This window comes from Peromyscus californicus, unplaced genomic scaffold, assembly GCF_007827085.1.
Source record: "Peromyscus californicus insignis strain IS unplaced genomic scaffold, ASM782708v3 Scaffold_18__1_contigs__length_77618521, whole genome shotgun sequence".
In the NCBI taxonomy this organism is placed as follows: domain Eukaryota; kingdom Metazoa; phylum Chordata; class Mammalia; order Rodentia; family Cricetidae; genus Peromyscus; species Peromyscus californicus.
In genome coordinates, this window is record NW_026294480.1 from 68,831,535 (window position 1) to 68,851,919 (window position 20,385).

The window sequence follows — 20,385 nt, forward strand, 5'->3', positions numbered from 1 at the left end:
TCTCTATCTATCTATCTATCTATCTATCTATCTATATATATATATATATATTACCTATCATCTATTCATTCTTAAGGTCCTCTATTTGAGGTGAAAATCCAGTAGATTAGTTCTTGCGGACTAGACTACATCTACAAAAACAACTTTGAAATTATTTTTAAAATAAATTTATTTCTTTTTTTATGTAGTGGTGCTGTGGACAAACATTTAGCTGCTGGCTCCACTGTGCTCTATCCTCAGACTCTGTTCGTATTTCTTCCAATCATTGTCCACTGTCTAATGGATCTGTACAGTAAAATGGAAAATGGAGTTTCCCCTTTTGCCTAAGAAGTGAAAAGAGTGGACATCTAGCAGTGTCCTCTACACTCTGTTGATCCTTGAAAAACGTAAGCACCAATGACTACAGCAGGGTATGTAACCGTCCTTATAGTTGAGAATAAAATGAAGATCAATTATGAGACTGTAAAGGTTTTGACTAGTGAGTTTCTGTAAGCATTTCTGAAAGAGCCTGGAAGATACTGAGTGCATTAAGTGTTGCTGCTATGGCTGAAGAAAGAAAGAGTGTGTAAGTCCATCAGTGTAGGAATGCTAGAGATCATTATATTATTATAATTATAATTAGTGTGTGTGTGTGTGTGTGTGCGCGTGTGCGTGTGCGTGTGCGTGTGCGTGTGTGTGTGTGTGTGTGTGTGTGTGTGTGTGTGTGTGTTCCACAAGTACAGAGGTACCCACATAGGCCAGAATAGGACACTGGATCCTCTAGAGTTGGAGTTACAGACGATTGTGAACCACCTGCCCTGAATGCTGGGATCCTAATTCTGATCCTTTCCAAGTGTCATGAACCACTGAGCCATCTCTCCAGCCATGAAATGATAGAGTTTTTGATGAAGAAATGCACCCAACCATCTTCGATAATTCACCAATAGCTATCCAATCAAAGCAGAAGTTTACTCTGTGCGTCTTTTAAACTGAAGGAAGACGTGTCCCAGCTCAGTCAGGGTCAATTCTATTTGGATTTAGAACAGAGAGCAAATTCACATGCAATACTGTCTCTTCCAGCATGTTTTTCCCCAACATCACCCCTGCAGTTATTTAATATAAGTATTGTTTGTATGCTTTATGTAGACTATCCTTGATGTTTCTGTGGGAACATCCTCTTCACACACACATTGTGATAATTATGCTTCAAAGACAACGTGCTTTTGGAATCCTGCCCTTTTGTGAAGTCTCCTTTGCAGCTAATTCATAAACCATCCAAAAAATCAGCTGCATTAGTCATACCTTGTTTTCACCTAAAATAGTTTTATCTAGCTTGTGACTTCTCAAATAGGATGTGTTTCCAAACAATTTCTGGTTCTTTTAAATATTAAATCCATGAATTGACACCTTTGAAGTTATTTAAAGAAGTTTGCCACAGGCTTTGAAATTCTAAAGACAGCTCCAAAAATATTTCAGGTAGTTGCAGCAACTTGGTCTACGTCCCTAACTTGTATAGGAAAAAGCTGTGAAAGAAAACAGTCATTTGATATTTTACATCTGATGAACTTGATCTTAAATCATAACAACAAATGATTATAACGAACTGATATAAGGATTTACATGGTCGATATGTTCTTAATGTAAGAAATAGATCAGTCCTCTATGTAATGGCTTTAACCATCTCAGTTGGGCCCTTCACACTGTGCATCCAGGTCATATATGCATAATTTGTAAAGCAAGACAGGTGAGTACTTGTTGTAGAATGCTGCAGAACATTTCAGACTCCTGCCTTCTTTCTCCTGGTTTCACCTCCTTTTCCCTGAACTTCTGAAACTGGCCTCTGTGTTTCCAACTACTACGCTTGCTCAGGTTGTTCTCTTTCTCTTCTTACGTGTGACGGTTGACAGCACTGCTTACAGGCCAATTTAAATAAATATTGAATATCCAGGTTACTTTCTTCTCTCTGACACATATGCAACCTTGCTATTCCCTGTATATTTATACTCCAGATTAGTTTGTGTGTGATCATGACTGTAAACATTACCCATGTGCCATGTATATTGGCGGTAAGATAGTAAACATGATTGTGCCATGTAGTCATGTAAGATTTCTTTCAGTTTTCTTCAAAATGTAAAAAAAAAAAAATGTATTCTGAACTACTGATTTTAATTTGGCATATTTGATTATTTTTCTGGACATCCATGCGTGAGTTCACTTAGTCAATCCATAACTACAGTTCTTCACAAAGTCTACTTGCTAAGGAAAACTCACTAATAATTTTATTCTTCCTTTCATTATTTCTTTATTTTTAGTATGTATTAATTATACAAAGCAATGTACACTGTAGCTGGAGAATTTCTCTCCAGCTACCGCCAAGCTCTGACAGTCCCTTAGTCCATTTATAAAATAAACATACAGACGCTTATATTATTTAAACTGTTTGGCCATTAGTTCAGGCCTATCATGGTCTAGCTCTTACTCTTGTATTCAGCCCATTTCTATTAATCTATACCTTGTCACGTGGCTCGTGGCTTACTGGCATCCTTACATCTTCCTTGTCCTGGGGGCGACTCCAGCAGTCTCCCCCTCTGCCTTCCTGTTCCCTCAATTCTTCTCTCTGTTAGTCCCGCTTATACTTCCTGTCTGGCTACCGGCCAATCGGTGTTTATTTATACAGAGCGATATCCACAACAGTACATCATCATGGCATGTTCACGGATGCATAAGGTACAATGACCATCGTATTCATTCCCTATTGCCCACTCTTGCATAAGGCACAATGACCATCGTATCCATTCCCTATTGCCCACTCTTGCATAAGGCACAATGACCATCGTATCCATTCCCTATTGCCCACTCTTGCTTGCCTTTCTGTTAGTCCCCTTCTCCTTCCCAAGCAGTTTCTTTTCTATTTTCAGTTATTATTTTTTAATGCAGAATTCATATTTGAGGGAAAACACTCAGTTTTGTCTTTCTGACTCTGACTTATTTAGTTTAACACGATGATCTCCAGTTCCATCAATTTTCCTGTAATTGATACAATTTTGTTCATCAAATAATACTCTCTGTGTGCATATATGCATATTTGTGCTATTTTTAGTTATCCATTCACATATGAATGAACACCTAGGTTGAAATAATAACTTTGCTGTTGTGAGCAGTACCACCATGAACTTGGGTGTGCGGCATCTCTATTGTGTGCTGGCTTTGATTGCTTTCGGTACCCAGGAGTGCAATAGCTGGATCATATATTGTTCTATTTTTAGTTTGTTGAGGAAACTTCATGGCAATCATCATAGTAATTGAACTTAGTTATTGAACTAACGTATTCCCACTGCATGTAGAACCCACTAAACCTGCATCTCCACTATAATTTGTGATTGTTTATTCTCTTGATCACCTTCATTTTGAGGATAGTGAGACAGACTCTCAACATATCTTTGCTTGTTTATTTTTGTGGCACTGAACATGGAGCCCAGGGACTTTACATGGAGGCGCATGCTGGACTAATAGGTAGTCCATCCGCATACTTTGATTTGCATTTGTTGATGACTGAAGATGCTAAATATTTTCATACTTTTCTTGGCCATTTGCTCTTCTTTAAGAACTGTTCAGTTCATTTGCTCACGCACTGACTGGGTTATATGTTACTTTAGTGTTTCATTGTTTAAGTGTCTCCATTCTCTGTTGTGTGTGCAGTGTCTCCACTCTCTATGTGTGTGCAGTATCTCCACTCTCTATGTTGTGTGTGCAGTGTCTCCACTCTCTCTGTTGTGTGCAATGTCTCCACTCTCTATGTGTGTGCAGTGTCTCTACTCTCTATTTTGTGTGTGCAATGTCTCCACTCTCTATGTGTGTGCAGTGTCTCCACTCTCTATGTTGTGTGCAGTATCTCCACTCTCTATGTGTGTGCAGTGTCTCCAATCTCTATGTTGTGTGTGCAGTGTCTCCACTCTCTATGTTGTGTGTGCAGTGTCTCTACTCTCTATGTGTGTGCAGTGTCTCCACTCTCTTTGTTGTTTTCTTCCCATCACTAAGTTTTTTTTTGTGTTCATGGAATCTCACTTGTCAGTTCTTCCTGCTATTTCCCCAGCTAGAGGAATTTTTTTCAGCAACTCACTGTATATTCCTGGATACGGGAATTTCTTGCTCTAGTACTTTCAAAGTTTCAGGTATTACTTTAAGATCTTGATTCATTTTGAGTTGATTTGTTATACAACACAGGAGAAAAGAATCTGGTTTCCATCTTTGACAGTTGTATTTCTGGTTTCCCCCAGCCAATATTGTTAAAGAAGAAAACATATGACAAGCATTGACAAGTGTAAGAAGAAAAAGAGCCTTTGCTGACCACTGTTTGGAGGTGAATGTTCCCAGCCTCTATGGAAATCAGTACAGAGGTTTCTCATCAAAACAGAAACAGAACTACCATTTGACCCAGCTGTACTTTTCTTGGGTATGTACTCTACATATATTCTTAAGTCTACAAACCACAGGAATACTTGCACATCTGTGTTTATTGCTGTCCTATTCAAAATAGCCAGTAAGTGCAGCTAGTCTAGATACCCATCAACAGAGGGATAAAGGAAATGTGGTACGATGTACAATGGAATTTTTATGCAGCTATGAAGAAAAATGAAATCATGAAATTCAAAGGTAAACTGACAGAGCTAGAATTAGATACTGCATGTTTTGTTTTCTGTCTAGAATCTAGATGCAAAATTCGTACCTATAGGGGTGTGTGTGTGTGTGTGTGTGTGTGTGTGTGTGTGTGCGTGTGCGTGTGCGTGTGCGTGTGCGTGTGTGTGTGTGTGTGTGTGTGTGTGTACAGGTCAGGAAACTTGGAAAGGGGATCATGAAAGGAGAAGAGGAGCACTCTGGCCGGGAAACACGTAGACTAACTGCAGATTTTCATCCTTCCTCCTCTCACTCAAATCCATTCCCCAGTCCCCTCCCTCCCCAGCTCTGTAACAGACCATCCGCGGCAGCCTCTCCCTCTTGTCTGCCCCCAATTCCAGTAGGTCACATGGATCTTGCCCTCCGAACTTCCTTCTTCCCACTCATCCTTTTATCCCAGTCCCCGGATCTGTCAGGCTTTCCCTGGGAACCCACGGGCCACTCCAGCCAGGGAAGCAAGTATTGGCTAGCCACAGATCTTCACCTCACTCTCCTCTCCTGAAACCCAATTCTCCAGTCTCACATAACTCTGTAACAGACCACCTGCTGCAGCCTCCCCCTCCTCTTTGCCCTTCCTCCAGTGGATCACAGATCTTCCCTTCCAACCTTCCTCCTCATTATTCTTTTATTCAACCCCCCACTCCTGCAGGCAGTCCCTGGGAACCCACCAGGCAAATGTGCCAGAGAAGCAATCCTCCCCTCCATATCCAGTTCCCAGCTCTGTATCATACTACCTGTTGTAGCCTCTCCTCACTCCCTGCCTCCATTTGCAAGTGACTAAGTAGGTCCTGGTGGATCACCCTGCTTTCCTCCCTCCTGTGAACCTCCTTTGCCCTCCCCAGCCCACTCCTATTCCTGGTGTCAGCTACCAATACCTAGAAACATGTTATACACAGAACTCTCAGAGGCCACACCTAAGAAGATCCCAGAATTTCCCAGGCAGCACACAGCCACCACCCCCTTCTAAGCACTGGAGAGGGCAACAGAAACCAAGAACAAAATACCCACCCAACAAAGACATGAACAAACATTAGCACCTAGATTTTCAATGTTCCTAATCCCAGAGTTCTAGAAGCTCACATAAAAACAAAATTAATAATAATTCTAGCCAGGACAATGTGTCTCTACTAGAGCCCAACAGCCCTACCAGAGTAGACCCTGAGAACAGCTGAAGGACAAAACAAAGGCCTTAAAATGCCCTTTATGAATATGATACAGGTCCATGAAGAGACATGAGTAAATCTCTTAAAGAAATCCACTAAAATGCAAACAAACAGTAGAAGGAAATGAATAAAAGAGTGCAAGACCTGAAAGTCAAAAAGTCAAAATAGAGTCAATAAAGAAAACACAAACTAAAGGAAATCTGGAAATGAAAATTTAGGAATTTGAACAAGAACCTCAGAGGCAAGCCTCATGGACAGAATACAAGAGATGGAAGAGAAAAATCTTAGGCATTGAAGATAGGATAGAAGAAATGGATACATAGGTCAACGAAAATGGCAACTCTAAAAAGCTCCTGTTATAACACATCCAGGAAATCTGGGACACTATGAAAAGATCAGTTAAGAATAATAGGAAGAGAGGAAGAAAAAGAAACCCAGGTGAAAGGCACAGAAAATATTTTCAACAAAATCAAGGAAGAATATTTTCCCTACCTTTAAGAAGGAGATGCCAATAAGGGTACAAGGAGCATACAGGACACAAGGTAGACTGGACCCAAGAAGAAAGTCTTCTTGGCACAAAATAAGCAAAACATCAAACGTACTGAGCATAGAAAGACTATAAGAAGCTACACAGGAAAAAGACTAAATAACACATAAAGGCAGACCTATTAGAATGTCCCCTGACTTCTCAGTGGAGACTCTAAATGCAGGAAGGCCTGGCCACAGACTGTAGGTTCCCTGGTTCATGTCAGGTGGGCTTTTCTTTTCTTTTTAAAATTTTATCTTACTCTTCATTTTATTTTTATCTTAATTATATATGTATGTGCATATATATATATATACACACCACACACACACACACACACACACACACACACACACACACACACACCTTTTTATCCTACAAGTCCTTCAGTATGTATTATGGCTTCCAAATTAATGTTTTTTAGTGGGGTTCCTGAGTGTGTGAATGAGTGGGTCTCTGCATCTATATCTGTTTCTTGTGTCTTTTCTTGGGCTCTTTTTCTTCTGTTTGTTTTGTTCTATTCTGACGTATTTGTCTTTGTTTTTCTTATTTTATTTCATTATGTGTTCTTGGATTCTGATTGAGAGTATGTTATTGAGTATTTTTGCATCAGTTTTCATGAAGGAAATTGGTCTGTAATTCTTTTGTTGTTAAGTCTGTATGTGGTTTGGGTATTTGGGTGACTGTGGCCTCATAAAAAGAATTTGGCAATGTTCCTTCTGTTTCTGTTTTATGGACTAATTTTAGGAGTGTTGGCATTAGCTATTCTTTGAAAGTGTGATAGAATACTGCACTAAAATCATCTGGTCCTGAGCTTTTTCTCTTTCTTTCTTTCTTTCTTTCTTTCTTTCTTTCTTTCTTTCTTTCTTTCTTTCTTTCTTTCTTTCTCTCTCTCTCTCTCTCTCTCTCTCTCTCTCTCTCTCTCTCTCTCTCTCTCTCTCTCTCTTTCTTTCTATGTTGCTGTTGGGAGATTTTAATGACTGTTTCTATTTCCTTAAGTCTGAGCCCTCTGAAACCGTGAACAAATAAATCTTCTCTCCCTTAATCTGTGTCATCCAGGTATTTTGGCCACAGCTACAGTAAACTAATGTAGGATCTCTAATTTCTGCAAAAATCCCTTCACCTTTTATATAATTGATCATACTTTAGTCACAGTAGTACTGGCTATTCCTATCTTCTATCTTCTTGTGGTTAGAAGAAAGTTCAAAGGTTACCATCCAGTCTCAGAAAGATGAATATCACACTTTCCTCTTCACTTGTGTGTCCCCTACATGATAGGGTCCTAAAATCATATGTGTACAGATAACATAAAAAGCAAAGCCAAGGAACAAATGGACAGGGAAGGACTTGAGGAGTAATGGGGTCTGGGAGAATGTGCCCAATGTGCCAATAGATTCTTGTATGAAAATAGCTTTGTGTAACCCTGGGCAATAAAAATTTAAGAAAAAAAAATAAGCACCACACCCTACTTTCTGTATCTTTTGTAAGGATCTATCTACAAAGGAAACTAATTTTTTCATCCCACCTTTAACTCGGGTCTATAAGCCAATTAAACAGTTCTAGAGAGTGGGTCTTTCCTCTGGAGAATAAATAACATTTATCTTCCAGTAACTATATGGGCCCTGAAAGAAGTTAATACCCTTTCATTGATTATTTATTTTCCAGGCTCATGTACAATCGTACAATCAGCAATTTCTGCCTGCAGATGGCTGATGCTGGAGGGCAGATGAATAAGGCTGAGGATTCTTCTTACTATTACTGGCTTCATTCCATTTTTGACAGCCACCCAGAAGAAATTGTGATGGTGATGAACAACCAACATTGTCTTCTTTATTTTATTTTAAGAACTTTTCAAATAGCATCTGTCCTAGACAAAGTCCAAGCTAATTTGCAAGTGTGAAAAAACCTTCATCATGAAAGAAATAATCTTCCTAATATATTTTTTTATGTGTTTGGCAAATTTAAGGTTGAGGACATTATAAAAATGAGGATCAAAAGTGTTATTTAACAACCTGTTACCCTAGGGGCATTTTTAACTTTGGCTGGATTCTCTCAGTATTCCGGACCTTGAAAATATTGCCACGCAATACTTACTTTTGTTTGAAGAACTCTGATGCCATTCACTCCCTGAGCAGAGTAGTCTAATAATGACCATGAGGGACTTTCTCTAAATCATACATTTTCTGTGTCTCAGTGTGACATCATTTCTTTGAAGAGGTTACACTTGACACCTACAACTCTCATTTTCTTTATAATACATTTTGGTACCTAAAATTATGTGATTGATCATGTCTCCCATCCCAGGAAACTGGATGAAGGCAAGAGTCTTTCCTGCCACCTTCCCATGGATGTGCAGCTCTCTGGTGCAGTAGCGTTTATACTCTAGCTGTGAGTTTTCCCTCAGATGTTCATGCCACCTACTCCTTCACATTCTTCCTGGAGCTTAAGACTCCTCTCTGAGAGAGCCCTTAGACACAATGCACAAAGCCACCTCCTTAAATTACTACGTGTTCCCATGAGGACCTTTATTGAAAAGAAAAGTTATTTCAGTTAGCTGGGCAGAAAGTTTATTTTGGTAGAGGAACACAGAAGACTCTCAGCGTATATAGGCTAGTCTTCACTTTGCAGTCTTGCTGCCTTGTTTCTTAAGTGCCGAGAGATGTGTTATCAGAATGTGGGGACTTCTGGAGAAACAAGCGCATACCCAAGTAGGAAGTGAAGCTATTTTGCAGAGCTGATCCAAGGGTGCTGACTGCCAAGAATGAGTCTGCCTTTGGTGCCATGGGTCACCTTGTTGACCCTGCTCCTGCTGAAGAACAGAAGGAAGGGGAATAGAGCAGAAGGGAGAACGAGGAGAGAGAGGGGCAACAAAAGCAATCCCTGCTTTTCCCCTCTGCACCACCATCACTGGGTTCAAATCTGGGTGCAGCTGTCCTCTCATTCCTAGAAGCCAAGGCAACACCTCATCTCTAGCAAAGGAGACAGACTGAAGACTCCTCTAAGGAGAGCCAGTCTTTTTCTATTGACCAAACCTCTGAAAACTTCTGAAATGCTTATTATACTTTATTAACGTTTATTAATAAACTTAATAATGATTTATTAACTATTATACTTTAATAATTTGCACCACAGCCCTCATTAGGGCATGTGAATGCCCTGGAATATGTATATATCTCCATGTTATGTTATTTCCTTTATAATAAAAGCATAAAGAGCAAAGGAATTCTAGTATTTTCTTTTGCTTCTATGGTGAATTTCCACAAACAAAGTAGCTTAATATAGCACAAAACTTGTTTTCTTATAGGTCAGAATCTAACCCTCCTTTCGCTATACTAAAATCAAGGAGTTGGAGGAGTGATGCGTGGCTTGTAGCCTCTCCCTCTTCGACCAGCAACAGTAAGTAATATCCCTCTACCGTTTTGAATCTGCCTTTTGTTGCCTCATCTTTATGTCAGCTCGGGGAGTCTTGAGGTTTTAAGATCATATGTGATTATATTAGGCCTACCTGTATAATAAGATAACTTCCTCCCACTTGTGATTTGTACCCTCTCTTCTGTGAAGCTCCCTGTGCTATATAAGATAACCTATTCTTAGATTCTGGAAAAGTAGGGCCTGGGATTTGTATTGGTTACTTTTCTTTGGGGGTGATAAAATACCATGACCAAGGCAACTTCTAGATGGGAGAGTTCATTTGGGCTTATAATTGCAGATGGACCATGATAGCAGCAAAGTGTGACTGTAAGCATCAGACACGGCAGCCAGAGTAAAATGTTGAGAGACCACACATCCTTTAACCATAAGCACCAAGCAGAGAGAGTGAACTGGCAATGGAACAGGGCCTTTTTGGGTAAGCTCACCAACCCCTAGTGATGTATTTCCTCCCGCGAGGCTGCATCACCTAAACCTTCCCCAACAGTGCCACTGGGGGCAAAGTGTTCAAATGCCTGAGACTATGGGGGACATTTCTCATTCAAATCACTACTGACATCTTTTGGGGTTGGTATTTTACCTGTCACTGTGACCTTGTCTGTCTTCAGCCTTATATATTCAATGTCTTAACTGGTTTCTGCTTCAGACTCAATAAACATTGTTAAAATGAAAGAACGTGGATGTAACAGGCTTTCTTGGACCACCAGCTCCCAAATCATGACACAGAGACTTATTATTAATTATGAATACTGAGCCTTAGCTTAGACTTGTTTCTAGCTAGCTTTTTTTTTTTTTACTTAAATGAACCCATCTCTATCAATCTATGTGCTTCCCTGATGCTTGTTTACCTCATCCATGTACCCTCCATCCTTTCCTGCTTCCTCCTTGTCTGGCTGGCTGACTCCCCTTTTCCCTCTGCCCGCCAGCTCCAACTCTCTCTCTTCTGACTAGCTATTGGCCATTTAGCTTTTTATTAGACCTATCAGGTGCCTTAGGCAGGCAAGGTGAAAGAGCAACACATCTTTACATAATTAAACAAATGCAGCATAAACAAATAAAACATCTTTAAAGAGTTAAACAATTATCCTGCAACACAAACAAATGCAGCACATCTTTACATAGTTAAACAGATATTCTATTCCACAACACTTAGACAATGGTAGGATAAGGCAAATCCTACGTTCCTTTTTGTCTTATACTTAGCCTGGCTCATCTGAGACATAATTTAGCTGTAGAAGGGGAGTTCATATTACATTAATCTATTACAACCGATAAATGAACTGGGAGTCTTTTTTTAAATTTTTATTTACTTATTTATTTTTCTATTATCAGCTTGATACAATACAAATTCTTATCCTAATAGTGAAATGTTTCATTGAGGCTTGCCCAGTAATTGAGTAAAACCAAAATTTATTATAAGCCACAGTCATCCTAGGGTCCACCCTGCTATGTAGCCTCCCTGGTTCTGTGGGTTGCAGTCTGATTGTTCTTTGCTTTATATCTAGTATCCACTTATGAGTGAGTACATACCATGTTTGTCCTTCTGGATTTGGGTTACCTCACTCAGGATGATATTTTCTAGTTCCATCCAGTTGCCTGCAAATTTCATGCTGTCATTGTTTTTCTCTGCTGAGTAGTACTCCATTGTGTGTATGTACCACATTTTCTTAATCCATTCTTCGGTTGATGGGCATCTAGGTTGTTTTCAGGTTCTGGCTATTACGAATAGTGCTGCTATGAAAATAGTTGAGCATGTATCTTTGTGGTATGGAACACTGCTCCACTGTTGGTGGGAATGCAAACTTGTACAACCACTGTGGAAATCAGTATGGTGGTTTCTCGATCTACCTCAAGACCCAGCCATACCACTCTTGGGCATATACCCAAGGAATGCTCAATCATACCACAATGAACTGGGTGTCTTTACCCATAAATATCCCCAAATGTAAACTGTGCATTCAGCTATGATTTTATTTGGAATGCTGGCCCCATATATTCTACCTGCTCTGGCCATTGGAGCACTCATTATTGACAGTGTCATGTAGATCCAGGAACTCTGAGAAATGAAGAGCAGCTCTTACAAACAAATGAAGAAGCTCCCAATTGGATTACATCACAACACTGCAATCACTCAGACAACTGAAACGTTGTACTTGGCCTCCTTCCTCAGTGAACTCATTAGACACAAGCACACAGTGCATGAGAGCAGACTGAGCCCCACACAGTGATCATGACAGCTCTTCTCAAAGGTCAGTTTGAATAACATGCAATTTAAATCATTGTTTCCATGCACTACAACCTGTGGTTGGATAATGCTAAACAACTGTTAAATTCTAAAGGGAAACAGCCACAGCATTAGGAAGCTATTTCTAACTTGCTGACTTGAAGGTCTGATCTGCAGCTCAGTGGTAGAGCACTTGTTTAACATGTGTGAGCACCTCGGTTCAACCCCAGTCTTTAAACATACAAACGTATAAGGCAAAAGACTTATTGTCTTGAGTCAGACAGTTCTCTCTGCCTGCCAACACTGGTATCATTTTGCTGACATAATTTTTGTCACCTCATTCTTTTCCTAAGTGTTGGGGTACTTTGGTGAAAATGTTAAGAGAATTCTTCTAAACTTACACAGAATATCAGTTATCTGACTGTTGATACAGAATATATATAAACACACAGAATTCTCTTTTTATCTTCTAGGGCCAGGGATACCAGTCAAAAAAAATTCACAGGGATGTTTCACAGGTATTGCTAAAGTTGATAACATCTAGATTCTCTAATAAGGTTTCTCAGTTTGCAGATACCCAGGCCAAGACATTGTCATCAAATGCAGTCTTTTTGGTCCCTTTCTATCCACTGGTCGGGAGACATCCACAATCCTACGTAAGTGTAAGCTTGCCATTGTGGTATCACGAGCTGTAGCTTCAGATCCCCCAGTTGTCCATGTGCTAAGATTATGTCTCTACGTTTTTTGCCATTCTTCTTTTTTTTTTTTTCTTTTTATTTTATTTTATTTTATTTTTTTAATTTATTTTAATTTATTTTGCAATACAATTCAGTTCTACATATCGGTCACGGATTCCCTTGTTCTCCCCCCTCCCGTCCCCCTCACCTTCCCCCCAACGACCCCCCCCCCATTCCCATCTCCTCCAGGGCAAAGCCTTCCCCACAGACTGAGGTCAACCTGGTAGACTCAGTCCAGGTAGGTCTAGTCCCCTCCTCCCAGGCCAAGCCAAACAATCCTGCATAGGCCCCAGGTTTCAAACAGCCAACTCATGCAATGAGCACAAGATCTGGTCCCACTGCCTGGATGCCTCCCAAACAGATCAAGCCAATCAACTGTCTCACCCATTCGGAGGGCCTGATCCAGTGTGGACCCCTCAGCCATTGGTTCATAGTTCATGTGTTTCCATTCATTTGGCTATTTGTCCCTGTGCTTTATCCAACCTTGGTCTCAACAATTCTCGCTCATATAAACCCTCCTCATTCTCGTTGATTGGACTCCCAGAGATCCACCCAGGGCCTAGTCATGGATCTCTGCATCCAGATCCCTCAGTAGTTGGATGAGGTTTCTAGCACAACAATTAGGGTGTTTGGCCATCCCATCACCAGAGTAGGTCAGTTCGGGCTGTCTCTCGACCATTGCCAGCAGTCTGTTGTGTGGGTATCTTTGTGGATTTCTGTGGGCCTCTCTAGCACTTTGCTTCTTCCTGTTCTCATGTGGTCTTCATTTACCATGGTCTCCTATTCCTTGTTCTCCCTCTCTGTTGTTGATCCAGCTGGGATCTCCCGCTCCCCCAAGCTCTCTTTCCCTCAACCCTCGCCTTTCATTACCCCCACTCATGTCCAGGCTGTTCATGTAGATCTCATTCCATTTCTCTGTCATTGGGCGATCCCTGTGTCTTTCTTGGGGTCCTGTTTTCCGGGTAGCCTCCCTGGTGATGTGAGTAGCAGACAATTCATCCTTGTTTCATGTCTAGTATCCTGCTATGAGTGAGTACATACCATGTTTGTCTTTCTGAGTCTGGGTTACCTCACTCAGGATGATTTTTTCTAGATCCATCCATTTGTCTGCAAACCTCATGATGCCATTGTTTTTTTCTGCTGAGTAGTATTCCATTCTTTTTGTGTTCTCTGCCCTGGCCCCTTATCATACACAATACAATTAAGCTATTGCTAGCTGATAGTCTTCTATTACAGCCAAGAAAATAGGTTTTTCTACTAATTAATTCATACCACAATATGATTGACTGAGTATATTACTTATATTTTGAAAGTAGGACGTGTATCCAAAGTGATTTTTTTTTCAAGAAGTAGGAATTGTATCAGTTTTGTTCATTCTCAGGCTCCTAGCACAGTGCCTGACAAGAACTGAGTACAGTGTTTTGTAGCTGTCCAGGAGACCAGAAAGAGTAGCTCTCAGTTAGGGGTTCATCTTGGGGTCTGTGTTTTTCTTCCACTGCCTGTAGCCTTATCTTTGGTAAGGCCTTTGCAACATTTGTTTGATATTCCCTCTGCACTGCTACAGATTGGCCTTACCTATGTTCTTATGTAGTAACAAATTCACGTAAGTGTTATGGGTTTCTGGAAAGTTCTTGCTTGGGAAATGGCTCTTTTTCCAATAGCCATTGTGGGGGGCGGGGTCGACCTTGATAAAAACAGGCATTTCTGAACAGGAAAGTGCAGCTCACCACAGTGTATGCCGATTGATCCAGAGTGCTGACTGAATTGGGCTTGATGGGGCCACGTGTAGGGTACAGAGCCTGAGTTCAGGTTTCTGATCCAGACTCAGCAGTGGTGGACTGTCACAGATATCATCTAACAACCTGGGGAGGAAAAGGCCTATTTGGTTTACACTTCTGCATGATATCATTGAAGAAAGTCGGGACAGGAACTCAAGGCAGGAACCTGGCATCAGGAACAGAAGCAGAAGCTGTGGAGGAGTGCTGCTTACTGGCTTGCGGCCATGACTTGTTCAGCTCTCTTTCTTTATATACTCAGGACCACTTTGCCAGGGATTGTGGTGATATTGTGTTCCCCAAAATATTGTGCACCCTAATAAACTTATCTGGGGTCAGAGAACAGAACAGCCACTAGATACAGAGGCCAGAAAATGGTGGCACTCACACCTTTAATCGTAGCATTTCTAAGGCAGAGATCCATCTGGATCTCTGTGAGTTCAAAGCCACACTGGAAACTGCCAGGCATGATGACTCACGCCTTTAATCCCAGGAAGCCATGGCAGGAAGCACAAAAGTATATAAGGTGTGAGGACCAGGAACTAGAGCTGGTTAAGCTTTTAGGCTTTTAGCAGCAGTTCAGCTGAGATTCATTTTGGATAAGGACTCAGAGGCTTCCAGTCTGACGAAACAGGATCAGCTGAGGAATTGGCAGGTGAGGTGGCTGTGGCTTGTTCTGCTTCTCTGATCTTCCCAATACCCAGCTCCAGATTTGTTTTTATTAATAAGAACTTTTAAGATTCCTGCTACAAGGGATGGCACTGTCCACAGTGATCTGGGCTCTTCCATATCGTCCATTAATCAAGAAAATTCCCCAGAGGCTTCCCAATAGGCCAATCAATTGAAGTTCAATGGGTGATATCGTTCTGTATGCTGTGAATATGTGTTGCGCTGTTTGGTTGATAAATAAAGCTGTTTGGCCAATGGTGAGGCAGAATAAGGTTAGGTGGGACATTCTAACTAGAGAGGAAAAAGGAGAGAAAGAACAAAGGAGACACTGCCAGCCACTGCCATGAGAAGCAAGATGTGAAGATACTGGTAAGCCATGAGCCACATGGCAAAGTATAGATTTATAGAAATGGGTTAATTTAAGATTTAAGAAGTAGCTAGTGAGAAGCCTGCACCATTAGGCCATACAGTTTGTAATTAATATAAGTCTCAGTGTTGTTCATTTGGGTCTGAGTGGCTACAGGACCTCAGGACCTTGGGAACTGGGCGGGACCAGGAAAATTTCAGCTGCAGAAGTTGCCTCTCCCTAAATGACTTTAACTTGTGTCAAACTGACATGAGAATCATCAAGGACAGCCATCATCCTATTTTCTTCGTTCTGTGTCTGTGCTACTTTTTCATCAAATGAATGTAAACCTCATAAGTCCTACAATCTATTTCTATATTATTTAAAACCCACAATTATGACTTGGATATGAAATGCACTCCTCTCCCCATCAAAGGCTTAATGAGAAGCAGGGGGAGGGGGCTGATTTTATGAATGAATTTATCCACCAGTGATTTTACGACATTATTGGGAGGCGATGGAAACATTTGGACATGGGCCTTGATCGATGTAGGCATGACTTTGATGTATGAATCTTGTCCCTGCTTTTTGTTTTCTGTGACTCTCTGCTTCCTAGCCACCACGAGTAGCACTCTCTACCACTGGCTTGGACGGCCGTGAACTTGACTGACTCAGCCATCTTCCTAGTCCCTGTCCACACAATCTTAAAAGAATATCTACAAATGGATATCAGCAACATGAGACAAAACATGGAACGTTCAAGTAAATCAAAATCTGGAATATCACATTTCATCATTACCGTTATCAGAAAAAGCAAGAGATAAGGTGTGGAGAAAAGGGCACTCTGGAATAGTTTACAGGAATGTTCATTAGCACAATTAATATGGAAAACACTTTACAGATCTTAAAAAGTTAAAAATAGAACTACTGTGTTATTTAAAAGTCCCACTACTATGTATCTCTTAAAAGAAAATTAAGTACAGATGTTGAGAAAATATATGGATTCCCATGTTAATTATGTCGTTATTCACAATAGCTATGAAATAGAAACAAATAAAAGTCCTGTGTGTCCATGAAGTAACGAATAAAGACAATGTGGTCCATGTAACCACAGAAAGAAGGAAATCCATGATATACAGTAACATGATATACAACAAGTCCTTTATGATCTCATTCATGTGTGGAATGTACAAAGAAGAAGATAATCTCATAGAAATAGAGAGTAGAATGGTTGTCACCAGACACCAGGGAAATGAGAGGAGAGAGATTGGTAGAAAGATTGTTTCCTGGGTACTAAGTTATAGTGAGATGGAAGAAAGAAGACACTGTGTTTTATTGCACAGTGGGGGTGACTATTGTTTAAACAATAATACCATGTGTATACATGTGTATAAATAGGTACAACCTAACTGCTTTCACCATGAAGAAGGTAACTGTTTATGAAGATGTATGTTTGCCTTAGTTTGAATATCATACTACATATGCATGTATTGAAATGCCACATTACAGCAATGTAACTGTGCATTTTTAAGTATCAGTTAAAAATAAAAATAAAAATCCAATTATTCATATTTACAAATAACAGAACTTGGTTTTAATACTTGTTTTCACTGTAGTTAGTTATTTCTTTTTTGGTCTGTTTAATTGCCCTCTTTTGAAATTGTCCTTACAACTCCTTATGATGATTATAGGAGATTAAGAGAAGTAGAGAAAAGCTTGACATTGCTAACATTTCTATAGCAAATATATTTTTTGGACACTGCCCATACCAGCTCATTTTCATAAGAATGTTTTGCCATTAATATTGGGATTTAAAAATTTCTTAACATTACAGAAAAATAAAAACATTTGAGCCACAAGTGATTTCATGAAAAAAAAATATGATTCCATATTTAACCTTGTTTAGTACTTTTTAAATTGTATTTTAAATTTTCATATGTATGTGCTGTGTTTACATAATTTCTCCCCCTCCCTTTGAACTGCCCTCACCCCATCACTTTCCAATTCATGGTCTCTTTTTTTTCTTAATTATTGTTGTTACACACATACATACACAACTAATTACATAATATAATCTGCTGAGTCCCCTTAGTGCTGCAAATAGCTATATGTTTTTAGGGCTGACCACTCAGGATTAGATAACTAATTAAGGGGTTCATCTCTGTGGAGATAACTTCGCCCTCTCTCAGCAGTCATCAATTGCCCATAACTCTTCATGGGGCTCCATGAAACTTCCCTCATCCACACTGTCATATCTACTAATGTTCTTGTGCTGGTCTTGCTTAGGTGACCACATTGTGGAGAAGTCATGGGTATAGCTTTCTTGTTATATACAGAAGCCACAATTTTATAACAGACTTCTGGTTCCTTCGGCTCTTATAGTCTTTCTGCCTGCTCTTCTGAGATGTTCCCTGAGCCATGGGTACAGGAGTTGTTCAGTAGATATAGTCATTGTGGCTGGGCATTATTTCCTGCATTTTGACCAGCTATAGATCTCTGTGATGGGCTTCATCTGTTGCAAAAGGGAGCTTTTTTGATTTGTGTGTGGGGTGTGTGTGTGTGTGTGTGTGTGTGTGTGTGTGTGTGTGTGTGTGATAAACTTATCTGACTGGAACCAGGGTAAGCAACCTGAGTAAGGCCTCTGGGTTGGATGTTATGATACCAGGATAAAGTTAGGCAATCTGACCAGACTGGGCTTATGGATAAGATGTGCAACTGAGAATATAGCTGAGGGTTGTGAAATGCCCTTGTTTAACTCTGTAGAACTATTATGTTAAAAAAGAAAAACTGAATGAGGGCTGGAAATGTAGCTCAGTTGCCTTGCCCAGCATGCATCAGCATCTAGATTTTACCTCAGTAGCTCAAACTAGGCATGGTGGTCCATGCCTTTAACCCCAGCATTTCAAAGGTAGAGGCATTAAGATCAAAAGTTTAAGGTCATCCTTAGATAGTGAATTCAAAGCTAACCTGGGCTAACCTGAGATCCCGTCAAAACCAAAAAACTGAATGAAGCAAATGTAGTTCTAGGCTACAAAATTATACAACACAGACAGCCTTTTAAATATACCATACTTGGTTGCTATTTATCATCAAACAAACCCAAATGTTTGTAGTGTATGAATACTTTAAAATAAACTAGTGTCTGAGAACAGAGTTGAGTCAGTAGTTTGCAAACATCTCTGTGTTTCTCTATATTCATTTAGCTACTGGTACATCTTTTTTCAATGAATGAAACAGATCTGAGCACATTCAATAAAGGAAAGCAAAAATTACCAGGTTTGGACTTCCCTTCACAGCCAGAAAGATTCTGTTGAGTCTGCCAGCAGGGGATTTTGCGTATTAATACCCCACCTGGAAGAGCTGACATGTTGAAAATGAGATTAACACTTCCCTGTTTTACATTAACTAAGGCTAAAGTGTCATTTGCCTTATCAGGAGAAAATATTCAATGTTGAAGTGATAGGGTTGAGAACAAGGTATGGTGTTAAGAAAAATGTTAAAATATGAAGTAGGAAGTTTGTTGTGGTGTAGTGATTCTTTGAAGATAAATACCCTATGTGGATAAGAGCCAAAATAATAAGGATGACTCAAAAGCTAAATATAAACACATGTAGCACACCAACTCCAAGTTCCAAGCCAATACCAACTGACACAGAAAACAATTTGTTAGTGCTTTAAATGTTTTTAGAAGTAGGACATGAATCCACTGTGTCCAGGGCACTAATTCCAAGGTATTTGTTGCCAATTTCAGAGCAGCCTAGAAACAGAAGAGTAAATGCAATGATTTAGTCATTCCAATATAAGGTATCACTTCTTAATTCTTTAATTTCACAATCCATCTTTTTATGATTTTACTAAGTGAGTGTTTAGACTAAGATATCAAAAAATTCTAATAGAGGGAAACCTTAAAATCACTATAAGATCTAAATGAAAATGGGGTGGCACACGTAGGTCAAGAGCAATTTTCTCAGGCTAAGGAGGTGGGACATCGACTTCACTCAGTAGCTTCACTGGGTGGGACTAGGTGTTGATAGAAAAGCTAAACTAGAGAAGGTAAGTGCGTTGTGTTCCATGACTCAAGGTGTGGTTGTGCAGGAAGACAACAGCCACATGCAGAGTAGAAATCCAACTCCAATAGGTGACTGAAGAGAGCTACTGTATGAGGATTTGGCTGTATTTCCCAGAGGGCACATGGGCAGGATGCTAACAGGTCAGATAGGAAATGATGGGTGGAGCTTTCTAGGTAGAATGGACAAATACACTACTGTTGGTTTCATGGGGATGTGGGACATCATAGTTAAACAGGCAGCTAACATGTGGCAATAGCAGTGATGGTGTTATAGAAATGACTGTAAAACATCCACTTTTAACAAAAACAGTGTGTATATCCTGAAATTGTAGGTAGTGAACTAGTCAGCTTTTTTTTTTCCCATTGTAACAAAGGGGTAAGTAAACATAAAAAGAAAGGTTTGTTTTGGCTCAAATGTTGAAGGCTTTGATCGAAGATCTATACTCTGTCCTACTTTGGGCCTGGTAGAAGAGAATGGTGCAAAGAAAGGTATCTCTTGGCCAGGCTGGGGAAAGGGAAAGAAAGGGGAAGAAACTGTGGTCCTCACAATTGCCTCTTAAAACCTCCCGCCTTCAAAAGTTCTATCACTTCCAGTAGTGCCCACCCTAGGGGACATCCAGATTCCATATTATGGCAAGAGAGAAGAAAAAGAAATGGAATCTGGACTTTATTCTGCTTGTTAATTATCTACTATTCAAATATTAAAAATAAGACACACCACTGGTTATTGTTGGTGTTTATATCAGACCATCTAATTGGTGCTATCTTATGGAGTCTCAAGAAAGGTGGGAAGG